General features: G+C 49.0%; 1 protein-coding gene across 1 annotated transcript in view; it reads right to left on the bottom strand.

Moving 5' to 3' along the window:
- LOC146059907 (uncharacterized) overlaps positions 1-12248 on the bottom strand; it is an 80127-nt gene that overhangs the window by 67090 nt on the left and 789 nt on the right. The window contains exon 2 of the mRNA XM_083172564.1: positions 381-443. The gene's annotated coding sequence lies outside the window, so the exon portion shown is untranslated. The remainder of the gene's footprint in view (positions 1-380; positions 444-12248) is intronic.

The following is a 12248-nucleotide window of genomic DNA, read 5'->3' as shown; positions in this document are numbered from 1 at the left end:
AGAAGACTCCAGAACTTTATTTATTTGAAATTTTATACTGGAAGGTTTAGCATACATAGCCTTATTCTAGTTCACTCTTTCTGACAAAATCCTTCTTAGATGGACAAACAAATGTGCAGTGCAGGGGAGCAGATGTAACATGTGCAGAGAGAATTAGATTTGGGTGAGTTATTTTGTTTCTGTGCAGGGGAAATACTGGGTGCTTTATTTTTGCCCTGCAATATAGATCTCACTTTGAAGTTAAACCCCACCCAAATCTAACTCTCTCTGCACAAGTTACATCTGCCCCACCTGCAGTGCACATGGTTTTGTCCATCTAAGAAGGAATTTGTCAGAAAGAGTGAACTAGAATAAGGCCCAAGGTCAGAAATGTGCATTACCTTCACCTTGATCTCCTTCTGTTCTACGGATTTCTCCCATATTTGCTGGCCATGTGCTCCAATCTGAAACAGGAGTGATAAGTGCATTTCCAAGTCAGAACAAAGAAGGTAAAGAAATTCTGGGTACTTGTGTACTATCACGGCGGCCATCGCATCGCAGACCATAAGGCATGCGATGGTATGCGATGTGACGAGATGTCCCCCGATGTCATTCAATGTTAAAATTGTATAGCATTGTATATGGAATACAATGCCATACAATGCAATTTTACATAGTAAAAGCACCCTAATGGGGGCTTACAATGTTAAATGCACCCCCACTATGAACGTGAACCCGAAGCATGGCGAGCGCAGCGAGCTCGCGAGGGGCGGCGGTACTCGTCCTCCGACCTTTTCATACCCCCACTATCCACGTCGAGTTGATTCTACATAGTGTGGCGAGCGCAGCGAGCCACAAAGCCCGAAGCGTGACGAGCGCAGCGAGCCCCGCAAGGGGACGCGGAATACACATAAAGTAATACGCGTCCCCTCGCCACGCTTCGGGCTCGGTGGCTCGCTGCGCTCACCACACTATATAAAATCAACTCCACGCCGACGTGGATAGTGGGGGTATGAAAAGGTCAGAGGACGCGTACTGGTCGCCACGCTTCGGGTTCACGTTCATACTGTGGGTGGCGTGGGGGTGCATTTAACATTGTAAGCCCCCATTAGGGTGCTTTTACAATTAAACATTGTATAGGGGGCTTATACAATTTTAAATCGCATCGCAGTGCATAAGGTGTATGGCATGTGATGCTATTATATGGTGTGCGACCAAATATCGAGGGCGCCGTGCTAGTACACAAGTACCAAATTCTGAACAGCTTTATGCACATCTATTTATTTTAGTATACTTTTAAGCAGGGCCGGCGCCACCACTAGGCAGCTCTAGGCCTCTGGAGGGCGGTACTTTGTAGTACCATAGAAGCGGTGGCCGCTGCACCCCCCGAGGAGGCAGGTGAGCGTTCCCCTGTCCCCTGTTCCGCCCCCCGCTGCCCCCCCTCCCCGCAGCGCGTCCAGACCGGGCAAGAGGCAGGAGAAGCTGAGCTGCCCATTGGAAGCAGCCTCTCCCGCCTCTGACCCGGTCTGGACGCGCTGCGGGGAGGAGGGGGTGTAGTGAGAAGCTGGAGTGTGTCGCACCCGCCCCCCCTTCCCCCCTGTGGATCACTTCCATTGCTTCTGACCTGGTCTGTCTGTTCGCGACGCGCTGCGGGGAGAAGGGGTTAGTGTGAAGCTGGAGAGTGCCTCACTTGCACCCCCGTGGATCACTGCAAACACCTCTGACGGTGACCCGGTCTGGACGCGCTGCGGGGAGGAGGGGGGGAGTGTAGGGAGAAGCTGGAGAGTGCCCCCCGCAGCGCGTCGCGAACAGACAGACCAGGTCAGAAACCGGGTCAGAGAGGAGGGGGCGGGGGACGGGACGAGCGCCTGGGGCGCTCAAAGAGGTTACACCGGCCCTGCTTTTAAGACAGAAAATTGGTTGGCTTAATTCACCAATTTAGTAGATTATGGGCGGGATGTATTAAAATACATCGCCGCCCATCGCGCCCCCTCCGCCGCGATGCTGCCGCATATGTACTAACATATGCGGCTGGCATCGCGATGCGGTGACGGAGGCCCCCCGCGATACCTGGAATGTGGTGTGCGGGGGATCTCCGTCACCTCTCTGCCCCCTTCTGCATCCCTCATGCCGGGGACAGCTATGCAAGCTGTCCCCGGCGCCTCTTCCTCCCCCCTGCAGCCGGAAGGACGTCCGGCTGCGTCACTAGGGGGAGGAAGGTGTTACCTTCCGGGTCCAGGAGGACCTGGACCAGGTAAGAGAGGGAGGGGGAGAGGGGGGTCGGCGGGTTTTTCGGCGGAGGCGTCGGGCGGCGAAAAGAAGCCCATAGGCTTCTATAGGGTATCGCCACCCAAAGGTGGCGATACCCTACACTGCGGTGACGGTGCGGTCGGGTAATAGTACATAGGAAAATGCGGTAAAACGGGGGGTTTACCGCATTTTCCCTTTAGTACATCTCGCCCTATATATTTATAAAATGGCATAGTACACAGTGTCGGATTTCCCACTATGCACGAGTGGCATTTACCTAGGTAATGGCACAGCAGTCTGTCCTTAGCAGGCTTAGCATTTTTTTATTTTACCATAATATTTTTGGTCATGTGTGTCCAAAATGGGTTTGGTATAATAAATCTGAAGTGTGTAGTTAGACAGTGGAGCTTGCTCCTATGTTCTTTTTCTTGACAGATTTATCTATGGGACAGTACGGATGGTATAATGGTTAGCATTACTGCCTCACAGCACTGAGGTCATGGGTTCGATTCCCACCATAGCCCTAACTGTGCGGAGTTTGTATATTCTCCCCGTACTTGTGTGGGTTTCCTCAGGGTACTCCGGTTTCCTCCAACAATCCAAAAATATACTGGTACTGTACGTTAATTGACCCTAGAATGTCTGTGTGCGTGTACATGTGGTAGGGAATATAGATTGTAAGCTGGGCAAGGGACTGATGTGAAAGTTCAAATATTCTCTTTAAAGCTCTGCAGAATATGTGTGCACTATATAAGAAACTGTAATAATGTGCGTGGGGTCCTGTGATTCATCGATACAGGGGAGCAGCTCTCCACATAATTGAAGATACTAGTGCTTTTATGTTCTGATTTTCTATGCTATTCAGTTTTTTTTTAAACTGCAAGTTCCATGTAAAACTAGTTATAATTTATGTGTAAAATGGGTACTTGTTTCCTAGCACGGCGCCCATCGCATCGTATACCATAACACTAAATAAGGTATACGATGGGATGCGATGCGATATTGTACAATAAAATATTGCATCATATACCATAACACTAAATAAGGTATACGATGGGATGCGATGCGACGCCATATTGTACAATACATACAATGGCATACGATGCGATCGTTTACAATTTTTGATTGTACAAGCACCCTGATGGGTCCTTACAATGTTAAATGGCCCCCATAGTCAACGCCACCCCCAGGATCAACGCCAACCCGAAGCGTGGTGAGCGGCGGCGGTACGCGGCCTCCAACATTTTCATACCCCCACTATCCACGTCGACGTGGAGTTGACTTTAGATAGTGTGGCGAGCACAGCGAGCCACCGAGCCCGAAGCGTGGCGAGAGGACGCTGAATAGGAGCCAGAAGCGTGGCGAGCGAAGCGAGCCCCGTGAGGGGACGCGCAATACATGTAAAGTAATCCATGACCCCTTGCGGGGCTCGGCGCGCTTCGGGCTCGGTGACTCGCTACGCTCGCCACACTATCTAAACTCAACTCCACGCCGACGTGGATAGTGGGGGTATAAAAAGGCCGGAGGACGCGTATCACCGCTCTCGCCACGCGGGTTAGCGTTGATAGTGGGGGTGGCGTTGACTATGGGGGGGGGCCATTTAACATTGTAAGTACCCATCAGGGTGCTTGTACAATCAAAAATCGTATACGATCGCATAGCATCGCATGCCACTATATTGCATGCAATGCGATTGTATAAGATGTAATACAATCAAAATCGGGGGCACCGTGCTAGGAAACAAGTACTGTAAAATGTATATGTAGGACAGCTGTAAATCAGCATTGCTGTGTATACTGTGACAGAGAGAGAGGAACTTACGCGATGCTGCACTAGTGTTTGGTCTACACATTGATCATATGTATTTTATTAAATACTTCAAAGTGAGATCTATATTGCAGTGTCAAGATAAAGCAGTCAGTATTTACCCTGCACAGAAACATTAAAACACCCAAATCTAACTCTCTCACATGTTACATCACACTTTCTAGTGTGCACCTAGCCCAATACTGTATGTTGAAAGTACATATAAGACTTGAGGCGCCCATATACCACTGCGATTACCTGCCAACTACCTGCCAGGGAGCCTCCATGCTCCTCGGCTGCATGATCGCTTATGATAAACATACAGATGGAGCCCCTCTCTTCTGTGCCAGGAGCGCGCCAGTACGTCCCTGCTGGCGAGAGCCGGCGGAGAGGGACTCCATCAGACTCAGTCGCACATGCGTCTCACGCGCATGAGCGTCCCAGTCTCTTGGCGGCAGGACTTTGTCTCCGCTTCAGGGAGATGGGCAGGGTTAAGAGGGGTGCGGGGAGGTGGGGGCAGGGGTTGCAACTGGGTGGTGAGGACCCGGGGGGAGGTCCATCAGAACAGGGCGCGCGAGAGCCCCCTTCCAACGGCTGGCGACTGGCGGGGGCTGGCGATAGAACTCCTTCTGTATACAATGTATCATATGCACTGACAGGTACTTACTGCTACAGAAGACAACTAATCCTTGTGGCAGCCATGGAGATTTCTAGATCTGATCTGATGTGCATGGGACCGCGCATATGATCAGATCTGGAGGTAAAACGCACACAATATGGCACTTTTCACACAATTTATCGGTCCGATGGGTTGAAATTGTGTGAGAAATGGCCATATTGTATAAGTGTATGGGCACCTTAAGTAAAAATCATTGAACAAAAAAAAGTATGTGTGCACGTTGGCTATAGGAGGAAAAGGTGGAATGTTATTGGCAAGTAGCGTGATTAGTGTTCGGAAGAGAGCAAGTAGTACATACAGTAGAGTTTTGATCCACTCTCCAAGAAGTGTAAATTTAATAAGGTGGGAGTTCCATTGAAAATAGGATGTTGCCCGTAGCAACCAATCAGACTCTGGTCCTAATTCAGGCCTGATTGCAGGGAAAATTTGTTCCCAAAATTGGCAAATTCATGTGCACTAAAAGTGGGGCAGATGTAACATGTGCAGAGAGAGTTAGATTTTGGTCCCTAATCTAACTCTCTGCATGTGTTACATTTACCCCACCTGCAGTGCAACATGGTTTTGCCCATTTTGTGAACAAATTTGCCCTGCAATCATACCTGAATTAGGCCCTCTATCTGTTATCTTCTACAAGGTGCAAAATAAATAAAAAGTATAATCTGATTGGTTGCTATGGGCAACATCCCATCTTCAACAGAACCCCCATCTTAGTAAATTTATCCCATACCAATGTATCACATTTCTGAGCATATCAAAGTGACACAAATGCATAGAAACCACATTTGTGGGTTCAGGGTGCATGCACTGGCCCCACACTTATGCAGAAGATGTGGAAATCTTAATGGGCATTATCAGACCCCCTTTATCTACAGTCCCCGTAGTTGCTGAGCCCCCAGTAATTTTAAAGGAGATGCAATTTAGCAGAGATGACATTACAGAAGAAAGATGCAATGAGTTGGGGGAATAAGAAATGTTATGGGTTGTATATACTGTAGAACAGTGGTCTCCAACCTTTTTTGGGTCGGGAGCTACTCGCGACAAAATAAACCGCCCGAAGAGCTACTAAAGTAAAAAAAAATTAAAAATCTGCATAATATCCCAAAAAATGCCCTTTACACATAATGCCATAAACTGTAATGCCCCTGACACATTATGCCACACACTGCAATGCCCCAAAACATACCTCCCAACACTGGAGGCAGAGGAGAAGAGTCATCTGCGCGTGCCGAAGGCACGCGTCAAAAATTAGAAGGTTCAGCTACTACCGTGGAACTCCTGCGAGGCTACATCCCCCATTTTTTCCGCTATGGGGGCATAGTCAGCTCTCTAAGAGCTGTAGCCACATGGGGTGCGGCCATGGAAAATGGGGGTGTGATACACATATGCCCTCAATAGTGCAGTGCCAGATACACATGACCACAATAGTGCAGTCCGTGATACCCATTATAAATATGCCCCGCACCGTGATGCTCCATTATACAAATGCCCTGCACCGTGATGCTCCATTATACAAATGCCACACCGTGATGCTCCATTATGCATATGCCACAATGTGAAGCTCCATTATACAAATGCCCCACAGCGTGATGCACCATTATACATATGCCACACCATGATACTCCATTATACATATGCCCCACACCGTGATGCACCATTATACATATGCCACACCGTGATACTCCATTATACATATGCCCCACACCTTGATGCTCATTAAACATGTGCCACACAAATGATGCCCATTACACATATTGCACACAATGTCTAACAGTAAGGCTTCTAATAAAAAAATGTAAATTACCTGCTTGCTGTCAGGGGTTCATTTTTGTTGCCAGGGGTTAATGCTCATTGACAACGGGGTCACTGCTTGCCCCCTCCACTATGCCCGTCTTCACATGGGCATAATAACTCTTCTCCCCCTGTCGTGGAATGGCGACTCAGCGGTCGCATCACACCCCCCCTCCCGGAGCAGGTGAGCATTGGGAGGCTCCAGTCCCCCCCTGTTATGGAGCAGTGCCGTACCTAGCAACGGCCCTGCCACCACCACCACCACCAGTTGCCTGTCCGGGGCAAAGTACACACCCCCCCTGGCCCAGGGCACGGAACAGGCAGAGCAGCTATTAGGTCTCCCGCAGCACGTGCTGGCTCAGGCTTTACTTGGTGTGCTGGTTGTTGGAGGAGAAGGCTCTGACGGTGGACTGCGCCCTCCGGCTGAAGCTGAAGGACGGGAATGCGGGGCGCCGTGCAAAGTCTCCCCCGGTGTGCAGCAGTGCGCGGCGGATTGTGCGGTTCCCCCCCGGAGCAGGTGAGCGGCGGGCAGGCGGGCGGCGGGGCGCTCTGGCACCGGCCCTGCCCCCACACCATGCTAGAAGTCATATTTGACTTCTAGCATATGACTGGGAACACAGCGCTGCAGCGTTACCCGGAAGTGCCGGGAGCGCTTAGCGCGGTGCTCCCTGTCAGACGCTAGAGGTCAAATATGACTTCTAGCGCCTGCTGCTGTCTCCTCTGGTCCCCGTAACAGGGAGGACTACAGCGGGGGTGACGGCGGCTGTAGCGGGGCAAGGCGGCGGCTATAGCGGCGGCTATAGCGCCGCAACCCAGCGGCAACAGCGGGCGGGCGGACCGGGCAGGCAGCAGTGGTCGAGCCACCCGTTTCGCTCAGGCGAGCTACCGGTAGCTCGCGAGCGTCGGGTTGGCGACCACTGCTGTAGAAGAAGCAAAAGTATGCTAGCAGGTGGAATACTATGGGAGGCCGGAAGGAGAGAGGGGGATGCAGGGATGGTGTGGGAATAATACAGTGTGAACGTGGGCAGAAGGTGGAGGGAGTTACGGTGCAAACACAATGGGCGTTTCTGCCCAGCATGTATACATAGCGACGATAGTAAAATGATGGCCCAAGCAGAGGTGGACGGCTCTCTATAGCAGGATGCTATGGAAAGCCATCCACTCGGCTGGTAATAGCAGCAGATGAATGGCGGCGACCAACAATGATACGGCAGTGTGCATCAGCGTTCATCGCCAGCCAGGGCAAAAATACTGGGCGGATTTGAGCTGAAATCTGCTCAAAACACCACAAGTGAGAGGCTTTCAACTCAAAATTGCCCAGTGTGTATGGGCCTTAAGGGAATGCTACAATGACAAGGCTAAAAGAGCAGCAGGGAGAAGAAGAATGGGAAAAGATCAGAGAAAGTGGGGTTACAGACAATTCTGAAGGGGAGTCCGGTAATGTCTGTTGGCAGGTATATACTGTATGTGTCTTCCTATAAGCACGGCGTAGTTTATCTGCAGCTCTTGACCTTATCTTGTGGTACCACATAAATAAGGTAGTGGTTCAGGTTGATAGATCTACAGTGTCTAGACAGTGAATAGGTCTATTCAAAAGGTCGACAGGGTCAAAATGTCAACATGAAAAGCTTAACATGCAATAGGTCAACAGGGTCAAAATGCCGACAGTGTCAAAATGTCAACATAAAAATGTAGACACATGATCATGTTGAATTTTTGACATTGTCGACCTTTTGGGGTTGGCATATTAACTGTCTATCTAGACACTGTCTATCTAATAGTCCACACCCACAAAGGAGGATGATGGTGTTTGGAGACACAGGGCGGTATTCAATGAGCCTGATTCGCCATGTTTTTATGGCGAATTTGTGCTGTTTGGCGAATTTCTGACTAAAACGGTGAATCACCCTACTCAATGAGCAGATGGCGAATACATTTCAAGGTTTTTTTCACCATGATTCACCGAGTAGCAATCGCTATCTTTTTATGGTGAAGTGGAATGTGAACTTTTAAAATAAATTGTTTTGTTTTTTACATTTGGTGTAAAAAAAATCAGGAATTTTCTTCTGAGGAGGGGCATGCTATTTTTATTCATGTGCTGTAAGCACATGAATATATATTTCATTTTTAAAAAAAAATATATATTTTTTTTAACACAGCAGCCAGCAGGGGGCGCCGGAGCCGAGCCGCTCATTACATATTCATATATTCACTGCACACGATCGTTACGATCGTGTGTAGTGAATATACGCTCCCCTGCTGGCACCCCCGGGGGGCAGCCTGTGCTGCCTGGCACCCGGGGAGCCCACCTAACCCCCACAAACATTCTGGGCTAGGCAGAGAGACTTCCATCTCTCTGCCTGGCACCGTCCTCAGGCTCCCTGCGGCAATCGCCGCAGAAGCTCATATTCGCCAGTCAGCGGCAGCGAGCCCCTGACACGTTGAATACCGGAGCCCGCTGGTATTCTCATTGAATACCGCCCACAGAAGTATGAAGGGGGTTTAGATTAACATGATCTGGTTGTTTTATAGGGAAATGCTTATTTTCTATACATAAACGGATGTATTTACAGAGCAACGTGATGTATATGATCTGCAAAAGTTTACACATCAAGCAAACACAAGTATTTAATAGCTTCAAATCATAGTCAAATAAAATGCAGAAAGGGGAAAATAAATCAGTACAATGGCAGGATTCCCAAGTGTCCAGATTCTAGAGAGACGTCTTGATTTTTGGCCTGTTGCTGCGGTCTTAGCTAGATGGAGAGCGGGGAACTATTTCACCTTCCAGTTTGTAGTGTGCACTTCATATAAGGGAGGGCGAAAGGGAGATCTACTGTAGGTGATAGGAAGGAAAGCAGCGTTTGTTTATTGTCAGTTACACCCTCCTTTGCAGGGATCAAAGATAAATCTGCCAAGTGCAGCGAAACGCGTCAGTCCGCTGCTGCTACCTGCTTTCCACCCTCATACATTGGATTGTAGTCCGGACAAGCCCTTCAGGATTCACATCTTGATCTCCATCTGATGCCGCTGCAGCATTTGGAATCTGCAGACTACCGGCCCCCAGGCACTTCCCAATTGGGGAATCAAAGACATTCCACCTTACTACCTCAAACATCCATCCAATGGGACCGTTAATTTTTGCCAACATCTGGGCTGAAAACTTGGACTCTGTGCCCCACAGCCTATACCATCAGGGGCAGTAACTATTACCCATCTAACTAATACCATTTGGGTATTAATAGGAACGGACACTCCAGTATTGCTGCTAAAATTGTGGAAGTAGGCACTGTTATTATACTGTTTTATTTTTTTATTTCTTTATTATGGCCATATACTCAGTTGTGTATTTTTATTTTGGTTATTAAAAATGTTCATGTAAAGATCATCCAATTGCAAATTTCATTTTTTCTACTAGCGCTGCACTTTTGTTTTTTCTTCGTTATACCTATACAGGTCTAACTAACCTGTTCTAAGCAGCTGCTCAGAAACTACTCATACCAAGCGCCCCCAGTTCCCATCCCCACCGAGGTTGGTTCGGTCTCTTTTTTTTTTTTTTGCAGGGATCACACCCACTCAGGTGTCATGGAATCACTAGAGAGATAAATCCAGACCCCTCTGACCCAATCACATAGTATGGACTACTAAAGCCATGTACACACGGTGTGATTTGCCCAGGAGTTTTTGATTAGAAAGTCAAAATCGCCTAGAAGGTTAGCCAAAATCACAGTGTGTGTGCACTGCGATAGACTATGCAAGGCAAGGCAATTTTAACTAAGCCCCACGTCTGTGTGTATTTGGCTTAAATCACTCATAGTCAAAATCATTTAGTGCTCTAATAGTGGGTACACACGGTTAGATGACAAAGTCGATTCGATATAGCTTTCGATTCAATTTCCTATATATATAGTCTTTCCTGGCAAGTCTATTTTCCTTTTCAATTTCCATCCAAGCGCATCTCCCAATGAATGAGGAAAAACCAATGGATGCCCATTCAATTTTGCTTCTCCAGTATAAGTGGAAACCTAAACGCGTGTATTCACCATAAGCCAAAATCTGCTTAGTCAAAATTGCCAGCAGCCTGCCCGAAACCGTTATGAAAGTCCAGGAATCACTGGACTGGAAGGGCGTCTAAAGCTGGGTACACACCTACAGATTTATCTGTCTGGTGGGAATATAAATCTGGTAATGTATGGGAGCAAATGACTATCAATCATCTGCTCCCAAACACTGGAAAATGGCCAAAAAACATTGTTCCTATAAATGTGTTAAATGTATTTATCCAATTTGTCTGTTTTCCAGTTCTGGGAGCAAATGTCAATTCTCATACTGTATGCTCCCATACATTTCCTGATTTTTGCTCATGTCAGATAGATTGAACAGATAAATCTGTAGGTGTGTACCCAGCTTAAGTCAAACCATTCGTCTCGCACCACTTGGCACAGAATGGATGGGTAATGAAGACACACCTGTACCCATCTGCACACTGTCCATCCTTTGTGCTCTCTCTAACTGTACATATTACATAGAATGTACATACTCTAGACCAGGGCTGGGCAACACCGGCCCTCCAGATGTTAATGAACTACACATTCCAGGATGCTTTGCATTAGTTTTGCTATGTGGCCATGCTTAAACTGATCCAAGGCATGCTGGGATGTGTAGTTCATCAACATCTGGAGCGCTGGTGTTGCCCAGCCCTGCTCTATACTGTATACACCTGTTGTGAGGACTTAAGCCCCATACACTACACACTAGACTAGACAGTAAAAGCTATCACTCAGAAGAGCTCCATATGCCCTCAAAGTGCCAGATATGCCCCCACAGTGGCACAGATATGCCCCCACAGTGGCACAGATATGCCCCTACAGCAGGGGTGGGGAACCTCAGGCCCAGGGTCGTATGCGGCCCCCGTAGCCGGTCTGAGTGGCCCTCCCACCCGCCTGGCAGCTTTGCCGGGAGTCAAGTACAGGGGAAATCTCGCGAGAGGTTGGTAGTTCTCGCGAGATTCCTCTTAATCAACAGCAGCCGGAGACTGTCAGTCCTAGTCAGCAGCAGCCGCCGGAGCGTGGGACGACTGCAGTAGGACAATTTGTATGAGAAATTTTTAAATATGGCCCCCGAAGGATTTTTATTTCCCCATACAAATGTCCCTTGGCACAAAAAAGGTTCCCCATCCCTGCCCTACAGTGCCAGATATGCCCCCACAGTGCCACACATATGCCCCCAAAGTGCCACAAGCAGCACAACTCACTGTGGCCCTGGGTCTCCCCCTCCAGTCCCCCGCCGCTGCCATCACTGGTGTTGGTGCTGATGGTGCTGCTGCCTTCCTGGGGAGGGGAGCAGAGCGCATCGCGCGTCTCTCCTTCCCTTCACTGTGTATCTGTGCCGTCAGCCATTCATACCTCACGGGCTGGCTCCTGATTGGCTGCTGGCCCGCAAGCTCTGATTGGCTGACAGCCCAGTGACACAGTGAGCGAGGGGAAGGAGAGATGCGCGATGCGCTCTCCTCCCCTCCCCTGGGAAATCAGCTGAGCCTGTGGTGGCCGGGGAGAGGGGGAGGAAGGGAGGCGGCGGGGGGGAGCTGCCGGGCGCCCCGGGCTGCTGCCTCTAGAAACGGCCCTGGCCACTGATGCAGGTATGACAGTGGTATTAGTAACAGAGTCCTTACACTTTTATTCTGTGAAACATATGTTACTCACATACCGTATGTAGAAAAGCAATTGACAATTGGAAGCGGATTGGC

This window comes from Crinia signifera, chromosome 2 (genome assembly GCF_055691185.1).
Source record: "Crinia signifera chromosome 2, ASM5569118v1, whole genome shotgun sequence".
In the NCBI taxonomy this organism is placed as follows: Eukaryota; Metazoa; Chordata; class Amphibia; order Anura; family Myobatrachidae; genus Crinia; species Crinia signifera.
The sequence above is the reverse complement of the archived record's forward strand: the minus strand, read 5'-3'. Positions and strand labels throughout refer to the sequence as shown.